Source organism: Camelus bactrianus, chromosome 7 (genome assembly GCF_048773025.1).
Source record: "Camelus bactrianus isolate YW-2024 breed Bactrian camel chromosome 7, ASM4877302v1, whole genome shotgun sequence".
NCBI classification, from domain to species: Eukaryota; Metazoa; Chordata; class Mammalia; order Artiodactyla; family Camelidae; genus Camelus; species Camelus bactrianus.
In genome coordinates, this window is record NC_133545.1 from 80,215,034 (window position 1) to 80,234,211 (window position 19,178).

A 19,178-nucleotide genomic window follows, 5' to 3' on the forward strand; every position below is an offset into this window, starting at 1 on the left:
TCTGCAGACCCACTCAGCCAACCAGGGCACCTGCCGAACTCCAACAGAACATCGCCCTCTTTGAAAGACAAAGACGCCAAAAATCTGGTAGGAGAAAAGGAAAAAAGAAAGAAGAAAATTAGATAGATAAATAAATAAACTCCTTAAGGACCACAATAAATAACTGATACTCCTTAAGCCACAGTACCAGAGAGATATGAGCAATATGAAGAAGCAGAGAAACCACTCCCAATTAAAAGAGCAAGAGAAATCCCCTGAAAGCACGATCAATGAAATAGACATTGAGGGCCTACTAGATCAAGATTTCAAAAAAGGAGTGATCAAAGTACTGAAGGAACTAAAGGAGATAGTGTTTAGGGCCTGGGTCCATCTGGCTTTGAGGCAATTCTTTCTCCAGAATTCATTTGTAAAGATCTAGTCCTCTGGCTGGAAGTAACAAGTTGGTGTGGAATCAGGTGTTGGCCCAGCATCTTGCACACATTCCATCCACTTGGCAATTATGGACCCACACCATGGCTCAGCCTCCCATCTTCTGGAGAGTGTTCTCATTTCACTGCCATCTAATTCATCCAGAAAATTCAAGTAGCATATTTTCTGTAGATTCTTATCATTTTAAGATTATTTAGGTCCATTTTGTGAACTCCCAGTCCACATCCTGTTTTCTATCTCAGTCATTCTAAATACTTCCTCTCCCAGGAGTGCTAGGTGGTAGGATATTGATTAATTTCTTGTCCCTTACGCTGAGGAACTCCTCCCTAGCAGTCCCTGCAGCTCTTAGTCTGTGACCTGTAGTCTGTCTTTGCTGTCTTAGAAGTGCTGCTAGGTCTCCAGGTTGAGGAGCTCCCACTCAGCAGGTGAGCACTCTTGTCCATGGGCAGTTGTCCATCTCCACTTTCTAGGGACCCACGTGGCCTTTTTCTCTCTGGGTCCTGTTGCCTTCCTGTCTTGCAGTGCAGCCTTTGAGGTTGGTGCTTGTGGGCTCTCCTGTCTTTGAGATCCTCGGGTCTCACCCTGTGCTACATGCCGCCACCCTGATGGCAGGGCTTGCAGGAGGCTGATCTTTTCTCTTCCCTCATTCTTGCCTTACTTCCCCTACTGCCCATCAACAGATGGATGAATGGATAAAGAAGATGTAGTGTACGTATATGTACAACAGAATACTACTCAGCCATAAAAAAGATGAAATCCTGCCATTTGTGACCACATGGACCTTGAGGGTATTATGCTAAGTGAAATAAGTCAGATAGAGAAAGATAAATACCTTTTGATTTTACTCATAGGTGGAACATGAAAAACAAACAAACAAAAATAAATGAACAAACCAAAACCAAACAAAAACGCACAGATATAGAGTACGCAGTAGCGGTTATCAGAGGGGAAGGGACAGGGTGGAGGACAAGACGGCTAAAGGGAATCAACTATATGGTGACAGGTGAGAACTAAATTTTTGGTGGGGAGCCCACTGTAGGATATACAGAAGGAGGAACAGAATGTTGTACACATGGAACTTATGTAATGTTATAAACCAGTGCTACCTCAATTAAAATACAAATTTTTTTAAAGAAAGAAAATGAGTGCTCTTCCCCCCCCAATTTTGTGTTTTGAAACATTTCAAACCTACAAAAAAGTTGAGTATTGTACTGAATACCAGTATTTGCTAATCATCCTGGCTCAGCAATTATGATTATTGTTTTTGCCACATCTGCTTTATCTTTCTAGGTGTAGGTGCTTCTATATTTTTCTGAGCTATTTGAAGGAAGGTTGGAGACATGAAACTTCACCTCTGTGTACTTGAGCTTACATCTCCTGAGAATGAAGACATTTTCTTGTATAACCATATTATTGTAACACCTTAGAAAATTAGCAGTAATTCCATAACATCATCTAATATCTAGTCCAAATCCAGATTTCTGTAATTGTCTCCTCTTGTCTTTAATAGCTGGTTTTTCCCCTGATCCAGGATCCAGCCAAGGCTCATCATTTCTGCTTGCTTATTATGTCTTCTTTAGTCTCTCTTATTTCATTTTTTCCAGTTAACTTTCTTGAGACATAATTTACATATAATGAAAGTCACCCATTTTAGGTTTACATTGATTTTTATTAACTTAACTGAGTTGTGTAAATCATTACCATAATCCAGTTTTAAAACATTTTCATCACTTCAGCATAAAATCTCTTATGATCCTTTGTAGTTAATTTCCATTCCCAACCATTAGTTTATATTTTGTCCCTACAGATTTGCCTTTTCTAGACATTACATATAAATAGAAATATACAATATGTAGTCCTTTTGAGTTTCTTTTACTTAGCATAATATTTTTCTGGTTCTCATGTTGTAGCATGTGTCAGTAGTTCTTTTCTTCTTACTGATAAACAGTAGCTAGATAGTCCATTCTATGCATGTATCACATTTTGCTTATCCGCCTATCAGTTGATGGACATTTGGATTGCTTCCCCTTTTTGGCTGTAATGAATAATCCTGCTATGAACACTCATACTAGTCTTTGTGTGGACATATGTTTTCATTTCTCATGTGTATGATAGAGGGAAATCTCTAGGTTTCTGGTAGATTCATGCTTAACCTTTTAAGAAACTGCCAAACCGTTTTCCAGAGTGGCTGTTCATAATTTTGCATTCCTACCAGCAATGTTTGAGAGCTTCCATTTCTCTCCATCTTTACCAGCAGTTGTTACAGTCTTTAAAAAAACTTTTTATAGCCATTCTAGTCAGTATAGAATAGTATCTCATTGTGGTCTTCATTTGCTTTTCTCTGATGAATAATGGTGTTGAGCATCTTTCCATGTGCTTATTATCCTTCCATGTATTTTCTTTAGTGGCAAGTGTACTGAAATCTTTTGCCCATTTTTTAAAAAATTGGGTTGGTTATCTTCTCGTTATTGAGTTGTAAGAGTTCTTTGTGTATTCTGGATGCAAATCCACCAGATATGTGATATGCAAAGATATTCTCCGAGTGCTATGGGTTTTTTGTTTTCGGTTTTTGCTTTTTTTGTGTGTGTGGTTATGTTAACCACAGGTCTTGCTTAAGTTTTCTGGTTTGCCATAGGGCTTTTTGGAGGGTTGGAATAAAAGCTAAATCTTCTGTTCATAATGCTTCCACATGTCTAGTACTGAAGTGCTAGATTAATTAAAGACAGTGTAGTCGTCTTCATCCTGCAGTTCAGCAGTGAGAAACTTCCCTTCTGACCCACAGGAGGATCAGAAGACCCTATAGGTATTAGCATTCTTTCAGTTGTCAGAGCTAGAAGTCTAATTCAGGCTATTTTAGGCAAAACAGAAATTTGCTGGGTTTCTCTCCTTCCCCAGCTCTGCTTCTTTCTTCGTTATACTGGCAGACTGTTCATGTGGTAGCCACTTTCGTTTCCAGATTCATTTCTTCCCAGCTCAGCAGAAAGGGCCAGTCTTTCTCACTAGCTTACAAAATAGAGCACTCTGGCCAGCCTGAGTCTCATCCTGCTTGTGAGGGAGGTGGAGCATCCTGAGTTATAGTCCCGTTCTGACACAGTAAGGAGAGGGTGGTTCCCACTAGAGAAAGGGGTGCTGGGCAGACAGATCATATGTATGCTGCTTTAGCGGCATCCGGTCTTTTTTTTTTTTTTTTTTTTTTTTCCCCACTTTCATGAGATTAAACCAAAAGTAATGAATAGAAGGTTAATATCTGGAGTTTTGGGGGTAAAAAAGTCCCATTTGTTATCTGATTATTTTAAACTCTAAATTAGCCTTTCCTAGTAGCACTTTTTCTTATCTAAACAAATGCACGTGATACTTGGTTTAAGCTAAAACATTCCACGTACCTCTCCCCACCTCCTATAAAACTGAGGGGAGGACCAGCGTCAACAGTGATGGCTTGATCATTGTGGCTGTACTTCTCTGGAGCATTCTTTTATGTAGTTTTCTTTAGCTCTGAGAACAGGGTTATATCCAGGCTGTCTTGGAGTTCCTGCATTCCTACAGATTGCTGAAACCCATGTTTATAATTAGTTTCCTTCCTCTCTTCTTTCATCTCCTTAGATTCTCAAGCTCTGTCAGTGTCCATATGTTGTATGATTCATCTTTGAAGTGATTTTTTTTTTGAAGTAAGGCTAGTTCCCAGCTCCTTTTCATAACATTGCATGTATGGTGATGGTGACGATGATGCTGATGTAGTTGTGACTGTCCTGCTCAAAAAAGAAAATACTTTTTATCACTTGAAGCGTTTCTAATCAAACTCTTAATAGACAAATACAACTGATATGTAAATACTATCGTGACATTGGACAAATAACTTTGGATGCTATGTGGCTTTTGCCTTGCTTCCATACTCTTCTGGCACTCTTCAGGATTTATTTTTAGTGTGAAAATTAAATGCAGAAACAAGTACTTGGTTTTGGACTGTCTGCATAAAGTGTATCATCTCATGTAGAGTTAACACGGACCTTAAAAGGACATCTAATTTATTCTTCCACCCTTTACAAAAATCCCCTAAAAACTACCTGGCCACTAGCCCTTGCTTAAACACTTGTGGTGATATTGTGGAAATCTGTATTGTTTTTGAATGTTTTAATTTAAAAATCCATTCTTGTTTTGAACTGAAGTCTGTTATCCTGTGACTTCTCTTTGTTCCTGTTTTGTTCTCTGGAGAAACACTTAGTACGAAAACATGTTTTTGAGCCCTTGTTAAACAGTGCATCTGGTGACAGAGTTAAGAATAGGCCTTTTTACATATACTTTTCTTCGAATAATTGAAGATGGCAGTCATACAGTTCCCTTGCGAGCTTCCCAAGTGTCTTCATGTTCAGACACATCCCTCACGTCTTTAGTTAGTTCCCTAACCATCCTGATCACAAGCTTCTAAAAATAATACAGTAACATTCATTTATTTGGAGGTCAAATTTTTTATAGCTTGAAATATGAAACACACTTAAAGAGGGAGGAGGAAGTCACTGGAATCTGTAGATTTCCTTCTGTGGCCAGGCAATTTCAGGCTCATTGTTTCCATGTAATCATCCAGACACAACTCAATGAGGTAAAAGATGAGGAAACTTAAGGCTTCACCACTAAGAATTAGGAATTAAAGTTTAAAATCAAGCAAATAGAAGAAAACAACATACCTTCAAACACCCAGAGTAGAAATGCAAGGTCCTAACACTAAGGCATATCATGCATCCAATGTTCAAAAGAATAATAAATCATTCGGAACCTACTTGCTCTTACTTTGTATCTAATTTTAATAAGCCTGGTAATTTGCTTCCAGTTTTTAGGGATGAAGGGATGCTCTGAAGGCACAGAGGCAGTAGTGATCAGGGAGGGACAACTATCAAAGGAAGGAAAGAGGCAGAAAAGACTATAAAATGACAATGGGAGAATTCCACCTTCTAGGGCTATTAAATCCAGGGAAAACTGCCCTGAATTCATAATAGTCTCTGAGAACAGGATAATAGTTGATCATTATGATTCTAGGTTATCAAATTATTCAGTTAAGTTGAGGAATTTGTGAGACATGAAATTCTGAACTCAAAATCTTTGTCACATACATTTTTATATTAAAGTTTAAACTGTGTTTCACTTAGCCTAATAACAGCATTCCCTAAAAGTTCTAACTGCATAGATTACCTCCCAAAATCAACCATTGAGTGATACCTACTGTTTACCTAGTATTTTATTATACTTAATGCATGACATACACACATTAAAAAAATAATACTCATAGAAATTTCTCAACAAGACAATAATCAATGAGAAATAAGCAATTTAGCTACCAGAAGCAGTATTTAAATAGGGTAATATTTTAATGTTTGAATTGTATTTGACAATGTTTTGTCGTTTTATGTAAAGTTCTCTGTAGTTGCCATCCTCTAAAATGCCCGCCAGAGATCTTTGCTTTCTTGGTATTTCCACCCTTTGTATGTGGTTCTCTTGCACACTGAATAAGGCTGACCATATGACATTGTGTGACTTCCAAGACTAGATCATAAAAGACGTTACAGCTTCAGCCTTGCTCTCTTGGATCTCTCGTCTGGAGGAAGCCAGCTGTCACATTGTGAGGACATTCAGGCAGCCCAATGAGGAGGCCCAGATGGTGAGGAACTCTGAGGCCTCCTGCCAACAGCCGTGTGAGTGAGACTTCTTGGAAGCAGATCCGCCAGCTCTGTTTAAACCTTCGGATGACTGCAGTTGGCCAACATCTTGACTGCAGCCCCATGAGAGTCCCTGAGCTAGCACTGCCTAGCTAAGCTGCTCAAACTCTAACATAATGCTTGCTCTTTTAAGCCACTGAGTTTTAGAGTAATTTGTTATGCAGCAATAGATAACTAATACAGATATGTACATTTTTTTAAACTTTTTAATTCTGCTTATTTGTTGTTTCTACTTTTTGTGGTAAGATGCACGTAATATTTACCATTATGTAAGTGGTAATTAACCATTGTTAAGTGTACAGTTTAGTGGTGTTAAATACATTCACATTGTTGTGCAACCATCACCACCATCCGTCCCATAACTCTTTTCATCTTGTAAAAGTAAAACTCTACACTCATTAAACAATAGCTCTCCTTTCTCCCCTCCCCCTCCCACTCATAACCACTATTCAACTTTCTGTCTTTATGATCTAGAGTAGCAGAGGTACTCCTCTAAGTACTTCATGTAAGTGGAATCATACAGTATTCGTCTTTACGTGTCTAGCTTATTTCACTTAGCCTCAAGGTTCATCCATGCTGGAGCATACTGCAGAATTTCCTTGCTCTTCATGTTGAATAATATTCCGTTGTATGTATATACCACATTTTGCTTATCCATTCATCCATCAGTGAACACTTCCATGCTTTAGCTTCCATGCTTTAGCTGTTTTGAATAATGCTGCTTTAAACATGGGTGTATAAGTATCTCTTTGAGACCCTGCTTTTAATTCTTTTGGGTATATACATATATGTATATGTATGTATACTCACGGGTGGAATTGTTGGATCATATTGTAATTCTGTTTTTAATTTTTTGAGGAACCACCATACTGTTTTTCACAGTAGCTGTACCATTTTACATTCCCAACAAGAGTGCACAAGGGTTCCAGTCTCTTCACATCCTCACCAACACTTGTTATTTTCTGGGTTGGTTTGTTTGGTTTTGTTTGTTTGTTTGTTTGTTTTTAGTTTTTGTTTTGGTTTTTTTGTAATAGCAGCCATCCTAACAGATGTGAAGTTACTCAGTTATTCTTGAGTCTGAGTGGATGACAATGCCATTCATTGAACTGAGGAGCGTAGGAGAAGGAACAGATTATTTTAATCATTTTGAGCTTGAGTTCTCTGAATATCCATGTAGGTATGAGCCACAGCAGTTGGAAACAGATGGGCTCTATCACATCTCTTCTCATCTGATTGATACTGAAGATGCATGATCCCTTGCAGTCTTGAGTCTTGTTTTTTTAATCTGTCTAATTGCCTGCCGTATAGAATCATTTTGATAAATACCATAAACTATTAGGATAGAGTAAGCATTCATCCACAAGTTTTAGCATCTTTTCCTTTAAAAATAAGCAGGAGTAACTATTAGTTTGTATTCAGAAATACAACAGAGTATTCCTGTTGGCTTATGAGCAGATTCTTTCTAGCAGGAAATCTACATAGTCTTCTACCTTTATGGGGCTTATTCTGTGAATTCTGACACTGTCTTTCATAATGACCTATTACTCAGCTATGAAGATGATTTTTGTAAATATACTAGAGGTAGAGCCCAGCGAATTGTCTGTCTATCTAATCAAGATTCTTTTAATATCTGTGGTTATTCCAGATACAGTGTCCTTGAATTAAAATTTTTTATATATGGTACGTTGGACATAGTGTAGGTTTGGAGTTTCATAGGCCTCCATTTGAATTCTCGCTCAGTCATTTATTAGCTGTGTGACCTTGCACATGTTACATAACTTTTGGGGTCTCATGTAAATGGGAAAAAGGATGGAAATTCCTACCTCTTTTCCATTGTAATTATTGGAGACCAGAAGATAACTTTTTTGATACCTCACATAACGTCTTGGACATTTTAAGCCCTTTCTGAATAAGTGTTTTACTTCTGTGTCACCAGCTTATCAGCTGGTGTGACACTTCGCCTATACAGCATGACATTTTTTCCAGGAAGTCAGACTTTTACTTCCTTGTCAACACACCTTTATAGAAGTTGTGGTCAGATCCCTGTGGGTTTGGGGAGCATCTGTCATCTTTTAAGCCTCTGAAGTTATATGTAAAATTTTGCAAGTTTGTAGGTTTTAATGGGGTCCAAAGCTCCTGCTTCAGTCACCATTTCACAAATCTGAAAACCATGGTCGTCAGAGATTGGTAAGTGTCAGAAAAACTGATGTCTTTAGAGGCTAGTATGTGGCAAAACCTAGGTGCACTGACTCATATTCTGGTCTTCTTTCTGCTGTAAGTTATCAGGGGCTTTGATTATGTTTTAAAAACACTATGAAAATGAAAACTGAGGGGGAAAGTTAATATACATAATTTGTTTTGCCAACAAGTTTTCCATCGATTTAGAAACTGGGGTGGTTTTTGGGGGGAGAAATTGGATGGTTTTCGTTTGTTTGTTTTTCAGTCTCTTCACAATTAACTCATTTGTTCAACAAATACTTCTTGAGGATCCACTGTGTGTCAGGCACTATCTGAGGTACTGGATATGTAACAGTGAACAAAGAATAATTCTCTGCCCTCATGAATCTTATATTCTACAGAGGAGAGTCCTCAAGGATAAAGGAGTGAGCCATGTGTTTCTCTTCTAGTAGGAGGAATGGCAAGATAATATAGGACCTTATAGACCATTGTAAGGATTTTATTCCGAGTAACATGGGAAGTTCTCAGGAGTGAATACATTTTGCTGATGGAGCCTACAGATTTGCCAGAAGATTAGACGTGGGCTGAAAAAGAGGGGTCAAGAATGATTCCAGTGGGTTTCTCCTGAGCAGCTCGAAGACTGGAGCTGCCGTTTACTGATAAAGGGAAAAGTGAGGGAGGCAGGTTGAGGCAGGTGAAATTAGGTAGGAGTAGAGTTTTGCATAGTTTGGAGTTTGGACAGTTAAGTTTGGATTACCTGTTAGACAACCACTTGAAGAAGTTGAATTGGCAGTTGAATATGAGTCTGGTGTTCAGGGGAGAGATGAAATCTGGAGGTAGAAATTTGTGTATCTTCCTATATAGAAGTATATTGACTGAAAGCATGAAAGGAATGACTATAGGTAGAAAAGAGAGGTCCACTCTGAACCCTGAGATCTACCAACACTTAGAATGAGGATAATGGAAAAGGAGCAGCAAGCAGTAGAGATTTAAAAAAAGAAAAAAGAAAAAACCAAAGTGATTAAGGTATCTTGGAAGTCAAACAAAAAATGTATTTTAAGAAAGAAACATTGAAAATTAGCTATACTTCAATTAAAATATGGTTTTAAAAAATTGGGCAAAAGACCTGAAGAGACATTTCTCCAAAGAAGACATATAGATGGCCAACAAGCACATGCAAAGATGTTCAGTATTGTTAGAGAAATACAAATCAAAACTACAGTGTGGTATCACCTCACACCAGTCAGAATGGCCATCATTAAGAAGTTTATATATAATAGATGCTGGAGAGGGTGTGGGAAAAAAGGAACCTTCCTGCTCTGTTGGTGGGAATGTAAACTGGTGTGGCAACTACGGAAAACAGTATGGAGGTTCCTCAAAAAACTAAAAACAGAGTTACCATATGATCAAGCAATCCTACTCCTGGGTGTATATCCAGAGAAAACTCTAACTCAAAAAGATACATGCACCTCAATGTCCATAGCAGTACTATTTATAATAGCCAGGACATGGAAGCAACCTAAATGTCCATCAGCAGAGGAATTAATCAAGAAGTTGTGGTGTGTATATGTATGCGCACACATGTGCGCACACACGCGCGCACACACACTCACTCAGTGAAATACTACTCAACCATAAAAAGAATGAAATAATGCCATTTGCAGTAACATTGATAGACCTAGAGATTATCATACTAAGTGAAGTCAGACAGAGAAACACAAATATCATATGATATCACTTAATGTGGAATCTTAAAAAAAAAAAAAACACCAAAACTTATTTACAAACCAGAAATAAACTCAAAGACATAGAAAATAAACTGGTTACCAAAGGGGAAAAGGGAGGGAGGAATAATTTGGGAGTATGGGATTAACATATACACACCACTGTTATAAAATAGATAAACAGCAAGGATCTACTGTATAACACAGGGGACTATATTCAGTATCTTGTAATAATCTATAATGGAAAAGAATCTGAAAAAGAATATATGTATCTGTATAACTGAATCACTTTGCTGTACAACTGAAACTAACACAGCATTGTGAATCACCTATAGTTCAATAGAAAAACAAATGGAAGCACAGTTGAAAATTCTAATTTAGTTTTCTAAGATAGGGAATAACATGTTTGCATCCAGTAGAGGGGGACAAATTGATGCAGGAGGGCTGGAGGATTGCAGGAGCAATAACTGTTGAGTCAACTAGAGGATACGGGATCTACTGCATGAGCGGGAGATTCGGTCTTAACTAGGATCCAGAGCAGTTAGTTCCACTTATAGTAGAGGTTGGCAAAACTGCGGTTCTGGGGCTAAATTCAGTCTACTGCCTGTTTGTGAAATAAAATTTTCTTGGAACCCAGCCACACCCAGTTATTTAGATATTGTCTATTGCTACTTTTGAACTTCAGCAACAGGGTTGGGTAGTTGCTCCAGAAAAGCCTAAAATATTTACTGTCTGGCTCCTTACAGAGGAGTTTGCTGACTCTAGATTTATAGTAACTAAAAGAGATGGGATGAAATATAAGTGGGAGAGGGGAAGAAGTAGAAGGCAGGTCTAGAAACTGAACATTTTGAAAAGGTATTCAAATACCTTTCCTGGTTTGGGTGAGACCAGGTAGGAAATCAGAACCTAGAATGTGAGCAAAATGAGTTGTAGCCTGGGTGTTCTTTTCCTAAGGTCAGTCCTTTGAAGGTCTCTCGTCTCCAAAGCTGTAAGCTAACTGTATATAGTCAGCTAGTGCTGTGTGACAAATGACCTCAATCTTACTGTCTTAAAACAGCAAACATTTATTATCTCAGTTTCTGTGGGTCAGGAATCAGAAGTAGCTCAGCTGTATGGTTCTGACTCAGTCTCTCATGAGGGTGTCAGCCGGGAGGGAGGGTGTAGCTCAAGTGGTGGAGCTCATGCTTAGCATGTACAAGGCCCTGAGTTCAATCCCCAGCACCTCCTCTAAACATAAATGAATAAATTGCCTTCCCTCTCCCCCCAAAATATTTTTTTAAAAGGAATCAACCAGGACCACGGGCACCTGAGGCTTGTCTAGGTCTAGAGGGTCGGCTTCCTATCCTGCTCACATGGTTGTCAGCAGGAGGCTTCAGTTCTTTGCCACACAGGCTTCTCACATAGGACTGCTCACAGCATGGTTTCGCCTGTAGAGAGCAATGAGAGAGTGTCCAGGACAGAGACCTCAGCCTCTTATTACCTCGTCTAGGAAGTGACAGACCTTCATTTCTGCTGTATTTCATTGGTCATGCAGATCAAGGCTGGTACGGTGTATAGGAAGAGACCACATAAGGGTGTGAATATGGGGAGGCGGGGCTTGTCGGGACTCATCTTGGAGGCTGACAGACCCTCTTGATTATCCACGGAATTCTGTGCATTACGTTGTGTACTTCCAGCTTGGCTCTGTGTCACCAGTGTCTTCACAGGTGCCCACAGCAGCTTGCAACATTTTGATGCTGTTAAAGCCCAACCACAAACACTGGTTTAAATAATTTTTCTTTTTTACTAAAGCTTTTTTTTTCTGATTACAAAAGTAATATTCTTGGTAGAAAACTGAAATAGAGACAAATGAAAAGCCCTGGAAATTAAACATTTTTCATGTTCCCCTGTTTAGATTACTCTGACTGAAATTTTATTTTGCTGTCTGATGTTTTTCCTGTCTGTACTAATTCATATCTATTTAAAAAGCTGATATGTAAATACTATTTGTAAGCTACTTTCATGTATTTTGTGAACGTTTTTCTGTGTCGTTCAGTACTCCATGCCATTTTCCCCCTTTTTTCCCATGTCATTTTTAAATGATTGTTTTATAATTCTATTATATGGCTATTCGTAATCTAATCTTCATTTTTTTATTATTCTGGATGTTATAGTAAATATCCTTGTCATTAATTCTTTATGACAGCCATGATTATGATAACTGCTTTTTAAAACAAATACCTGTTCCTACTCATAATTCACAAAAAAATTCAGCAAAAGCAGTAACTCTAGGTGTATGCTTTGTGGCATTTATATTAGTTTTTAACTAGAACCATGGTGGGACTTCTGTGTTGAAGGTCTGTAGACTTTATTGGGTTCTGAAAGGGGACTGGGATATTCACATCCTCAGTTAATCTGTAAAAATTGTTCAATCACTATAAATATAGCTTACATAAATAAACCTATCGTGTTGGATATAAGAATGGAGGTACATTCAATGTCCCTCAAGCTCCCAAACCTCATAATATATAAGGTAAGAAGCAAAAAAGTTTTATAGAGGTTTGCAACTTGGCTGTGGTGATTTTAGTAAATGACCTTATTATCAGGAGATTGAATTTCTTTGTAGTCAAATGTTACATAACATTTTCATGGTTGTATTAATTTATTAAGAAAATTACATGAAGTATCAGTTCAGCTCAGCAGAATTATCTCTGACAATTCCATTTTAGTTTTTCAGGTTTTTTTTTTTTTTTCAACATTCATCTCATAAAAGCTAACTTAGCCTCTGAGACCAGTGTCCCATTTGTCCATCATGCATAATACATTGTAATTCCAGGTACTACAACAAAGCGTTACCAGATGTGGGAGCAGTCTGCCTGTCTCCTTTGCTGGCTCTCCTTTCCATGCGCATCCCCTCAATCAGCAGTTCTTAACTGGGGTTCCTGTTCTTCCTAGGGGAGTGTCTCAGAATCAGTACTGATTATGTATTCTCCAAAGACATTTTCAAGAGCTTAATTTCTTTGTCAAATGTGTTATGTATGTACTAGTTGTTTGCTAGATCCTGTGCTAAGTGGTGGGAGTACAGAACTGGGAAAGAAACTCTTTCCTACTGAAAGCTCTCAATAATTAATGTGATGAGAAGCACTTGGAGGAGTTTGTCCAAAATGCTCTGGAACCACCGAGGAATTAGCCACCTAGACCGAGAGAGCAGTCGGAAGGCGGGGAATGCTTCACAGAAGAGGCTCTGTTTAGACAGCGTTCTTTACCTTTACATACACATTTACATCACCCTATTAAGCAAAAATATTTCAACTAAAACATTTTTATCAAGTTGTATAAATCAAGGACTTCCTTTGCCCTCGATTTAATATGATATCAAATATGCATTAAATTGGTCATCTTAGAAGTAGCTAAAATGTGTGTCGATAGAGTGAGGAGTTTAAATTTAATCAGCTCCGTCTCCACCACCTACCTCCCTTTCTTTCTCAGTTTGAGTTCTTTGATGAGAGCTCACACACAGTTCATTCCATTTTTGAGATCCTGCCAGTAAGCCAAAATCTGTCTTTCTTTCTCTTTTCCTCAGTAATTTTAGTTTTAAATTCTAAAAACTTTCTCCCAGTCTGTGGCTTATCCTTCCATTTTCTGTTTGACAAGGAAGTTTTTAAAAAATTATTAACTGAATCTATCTAGTGTGTTTCAAAAAATGTGACAGTTTTCTTCTTTTATCAGTGAAAGAAGTTAGAAATTACTTTAAAAAGATGAGCAAATGGCAAACAAATTCCTTTGAAAGCCGCATATAGAGGGCATCCTAAAAAAGAGGCAGGTCAGGTTCCACCAACTTCTGTGAGTTTCATCAACTCCTGGACCTTCTCTAGGGTGGGGGGAAAGGCAGCTTTCAAAAAGGACAGTGTTACAGCGTTTTGTGTACTCCTTCAGCGCCAGGTGGGAACATTTTTTTCCTAGACTAAATCTAGGAAGTGGAAAGTGGAATCAGTCTGTCCTTCCCCATAAGGGCTGTCCGATGGTTTAAAAAAAGAATAAAAACAAACTCCATACATACTTCTTCCCAAAAAAAGAAAAGGAAAAAAAAACCCACTACTTTCCAGAGCGGAACCAGCTCCAGCAATTCAAATTAGTCTGTTACAGTCTTCACAAGCATGTTTTGCTTTTAAACATACAAGAAACATTTTTTAAACAACAGAACAAAAACTAGCACTAATCCAAATGATCCAGACGGGAGGAAAAAAAACAACTAGCTTTTGATGTAGTACAAGTTAGTATTTGTACTTCTGTGGATTTTTCTTTTGGTATTATATTGAAGAAAATTGCCAAACTCAAGGTCACATGCCTAACCCTAGGCTTTCTTCTTGGAGTTTTGTAGTTTTCGGTTTTATATTTACAAATGGTCCATTTTGACTTAATTTTTATATATATTGGAAGATGTGGATCTTCAGTTCATTTTTTGGCACATGGATATCTAATTGTTCTAGTGTCATTGTCAACACTGTTCTTCACTGCATTGCCTTTTGCACCTTTGTCAGCAGGTGTCAAAAACTGAACTCACGTGTCCATCAACAGGTAAATGGATAAACAAATTGTAATGTATCCATACAATACAATACTGTGCAGCAATCAAAGAAACGAGCTGTCGATACAAGCAGCAACAGGGATGCATCTCAAAATTATGGTGAGCAGAAGAAGCCACAGAGAGTACATAAATTCATAGTTACAGAAAGCAGATTGATGTATGGGGGGGTGGGTGGAAGGGAGGGATTATAATGGAGCAAACTGTTTATTATATTATACGTCAGTAAAGCTGTTACAAAATAAAATTCTAAAAATTAGATAGACTAACACAGTAGTTAGACAAACTTTTGATAGCCAGAGTTTTTCTTTTCCTCTTCCTTAATTCTTTTCCTCATACTGCAACTCTACTTCAGTATTCCTATTAAAGAAAGATGTGGGTCTAAACATAGCATCCTGAACATGTTGTGATTATTGTAAACTCACTTCAAATATACCTTTTATTTCTTTATTCAAGTCATTAATATGTCATGCTAGTCCCTACTGGGTCTGTTACCTTCCTTGGTACCACATTGTTCAAATACCTACAAATTCATTTTACTTTGTTGTCATGCAATTCAAATCTCCCCCAAAATATCTCCACATACTTCATTAGTAGCAGTTGAGAAAGCATCAGGATTGAGGTATTTAAGGTTTAGGGGGGAAGAGTAGAAAAGGGACAGATAATGCAGGGAGATGGTATTAAGGAATTTAAATTTTAACCCAAGAGCAATATGGAATCTGAAGAACTTTAAGTGAACCATGTCGAACTGATTTCACCTTTTATTATGATAGGGTGTACTTATATAAAAGGCAGGCAGGATTAATAATAAGGGGGTTTGTATCAGTCCCTTTGGTATTTCAGTTCTGTACATAGCTTTTTGGGGTGGCAGGATCATAACCCCTATTCTGATATCTTAAATTTGTTCCCATGCTTTGTACATCATAGTTGCATCCTATCCATCGAAATATAACTGACAATTCAAAGTTTAGAACTACCTGAATTCTCTTGCTTCTGACTACTTCTTGGATTTATGAGCATGACAACTATATTTAAGCCTGAGAATTTAGTCTGCTGGAATTAAACAAATCTAGGCTTCATCTGTTCATGCTGGCTGTTTCTCAATATGAAATCTTAAAAGTAGCATATAAGAGCTTTAATTTTTTTTTTCCCTTCAAACCTTTAGAGTCGAATTTCACTGATTTGGTTAGTTACGATTCTCTGTGAGGCCACTTCTGATTCTTGAATACAGCAAGAACCCAAAAAGGAAAAAAGGTGATTTATGAGCAGCAGCCAATTATCTGGCAACCAGAATGCTTTGTTGTTCAAGAGCCTTTCGTCACAAGTCTCTTTGTCTTCGTTCAGCACCTGTCACTGTGTAACCAAGACCATGTTTTTGAACACCTGGCATAACATAAAACCACTAGAGCACATTGAAGCCAGTCCCTCAGGAGATTGCTTCAACTCAGACTCCATTAGCTGAACTCGGTCCTCCAGGATGATGGATTGGTGAATGTGGAGACCTCTGAGTGGGTGCCGGTTACTAAGTAGAACAAACGTTCTCAGCCCATCCCTTGAACTGAACCCTGAACTTGGGGATAGAGCAAAAAAATTGAGAGAGGGTAAGGAATATTTGCTTCAGAAGTCATTTCGAGTACATAGTGACTTCACATCCAATCTAACTACACTGGCACAGATAAGTAGAATCTGCTGGATCGTCCCATCCAGGCTCAATTCCAGTTTTAACTCTGCCACAACTTTCTGGTGAATTTCTTGAAAGCAACTTAACTCTTTTTGAGCCCTTGTTTCCTCACATGGAAAATGTGAGGACTGGATTATATTTAAGACTTCCTTCTGTGGTTCTTCAGTTGAATTTTATATTTATCTGACTTTAAAAAATATCTTGGTGCTCGCTTCGGCAGCACATATACTAAAATTGGAACGATACAGAGAAGATTAGCATGGCCCCTGCGCAAGGATGACACGCAAATTCGTGAAGCGTTCCATATTTTAAAAAAAAAATGTATCTTGCAGCGAAACTTTTAGGTAAGAATGAAAGTAACTTGTTAAAATCACACCGCATGTACAATTGGAAGAAATAGACTAGTACACCGAAGGATGTTGTATTGGGTGAGGTCTTCCCCAGGAAAATCTCTCTTTGTCTGGAGCCTGCACCTTCCAGATGTTGTATCTCTTTGATCATCAGATTGTCCTCTATATTAGCTGAAGCCTGTAGCCTTAAATGATAATGAGATATTACAGCTTTACTTCTGACTACTGGTTTGAATTTAGGTACGCATGTTTAGTGATTTTATTTTAAAGGTATGATTGGGTTTTAGTGATACGGTTTGAAAAGACTGGAGGTTTACTGTGCATGGAGCTGCTGCTCAGCCTGAGGTTCCCAACCATTCCTGATGAGCCATGGCTGTACCCAGTAAACTCCTTAAAGAGAGAGCACACTCTCAGATCACTTGCTCTCTCCCCTGCACACACACCTCTTCCCCTTTCTCTCCCATAGAGTAATAGGGCATGCTTTTCAGTCTATGTTCTTGCTGTTAAAGGCATGTTGGAAACAACTGAGTAGGGTGGCCCTTTCTTGACCCCCATAGATGGTTGCTAAATGTGGGACTTGTTTTAATTGAATGTTCTCCCGTCTCTACTGCCACCATCAATCTGTCTGTAGCCGCAGTGGTCTTTATCCGAAACAGAACAATCGTTTGCCCTGTAGCATCATCCCAGACTCACTCCTTCTTTCTCAAGTCCATCTTCTCTATCCCGCTTACCTCCGTGTACAAAATCTAGGTATGTTTTTGCCCATCTGTGGCCTGGTGTTATCAGACTTTCAACAAGTATAAAGAATTTAGTGCCTGGTACAATGTCATACGTTCAGTCAATGTTAGCTGTTTTTAATCCTTCGCCACTTTCTATTAGATGAATCATATGAAATTGCTATTTTTGTGTATAAAAAAAGAAAGCTCATGTAGGCAATTTCATAGGGTCCAACTTTCGAGATACATAGAGTGATGGTGCTTAACCAGGATGCAGTTAGAATTACCTAGGTAGCTTTTTACAAAATGTATATACACTGTCCGCATTTAGACCAGTGAGTCGAGATCTTCACGCGTGGGTCATGGATAAATACATTTTTAAGAAGCTTCCCAGATTATTCTAATCTGAATTCCTGCTTAAAAACACCTGTGAGAGAATCTTCCCTGCAGGTTATTTTTCTTTTAATGTAAAGTTTTTTTGTTTCTTTGAAGTGTTTTTTTTTTTTTTGTGCAGACCTGTATGTTTTTGATGTAGCCAGTTGTCTGGTCATGAACTAAAACTATTTTTATGGCTCTACAAATCACTGTCATTTTAAATTTTAAGATATGATCAAATCTCAAAGTAAGATTTATCAGTAGTCAGTCTTGGGAAGGAATAACCAGGTGCTATAGGATGTTTTCATGATTTTCAGGGAACTCCTGAGTCTTTCTCCCCACCCCTGCCCCCCAATTTGTAAAGTCACATTATCTTTCCTGTAATTTAAACTTAGAATTTTGTACTTTTCATATACACTTTTGCCTTTCTGTGAAAAAGAGAATTAACAGTAGTAACAGGCTACAGTTCAGTATTAACTTTCTTGGCTCACAGTGCAGCTTACCTACATGATTCATAATTTAATGTAGCCAAGAGAAAAATGGGGTGAGTTTCTTTGAACAGTGGCTGTCTCCTTTCTGATGGTAATTTGTGTGCTGTGCTCTTATTATCAACCAGTGTTTTGAAATCTCTGGGCAAGTGGGCTCTAGATAAGCCCAAAGTTATGAGGAAGATTTTTCGCTTAGTTCATTGGCAACTGTAGACAAAATATTAAAACCCAGAAAAGAGAATTCAGAGCTATTTTTCTACCTCCCACTACCATGTTCTCTCTAATGTGCATTCCCTGCACATGAAAGGTGCTTGCGTTAGTGGCATATGTGTGTATATATATATATTTTTAATATGTATGTATATATATATATATAATCTTTAATACAAAGAAGTTTAGTGTGGCTCCTGTACAAAAATGGCTCTCAAACTTGTGTGTGAAGCATTTCATTAGAAATACATATATACACTACCATTCCATTGATGTACGCTAATGATCAGCCTCTGGTGTTTAACTCAGAAAAATTTTCATCAGGAATATTGAATCCTTTCTAGTGTCTTTTCTTTTGTGTTAATTATACGGCTTTCCTCATTGGGCCTAACCACGTGATTGTACTATTTTATAACATTCTTAATATTAAGCCATTGTTATATTTCTGGGATAAAGCACATTTAATTCTAGTGGATTATTCCTTTATTAAAAGGTGAAATTCCGGTGTTTGTATGTTATGAAATTTCTGTGTTCATAAATGCCATTGTAATATGACTTTTGTGGGGATGATTATCGCTCTTTCAGTACCACTGACTTATTATCCAAATAAAATGACTTGGTTTGCTTTTCTCCGCTACCCGTGAGAGTGATCTTTTTATGTTTAAAAGAAATTGCAACTAAAACTGTCTGTGCCCCAAGCCTTGTAAAAAGGTCAGTCTTAGTATTTTCTTTCATAGTGGTAGTAAAGTTTAGATGGT

General features: G+C 37.9%; 1 protein-coding gene and 1 non-coding gene across 3 annotated transcripts in view; both read left to right on the plus strand.

Annotated features, from left to right (window-relative positions):
- The window catches only part of RALA (RAS like proto-oncogene A), a 59,863-nt gene that overhangs the window by 7,640 nt on the left and 33,045 nt on the right, over positions 1–19,178 (plus strand). The gene's annotated exons all lie outside the window — the stretch shown is intronic.
- On the plus strand, positions 16,486–16,592 carry LOC123614678 (U6 spliceosomal RNA). The gene has a single exon (XR_006722132.1). It is a non-coding gene; the product is annotated as a U6 spliceosomal RNA (small nuclear RNA).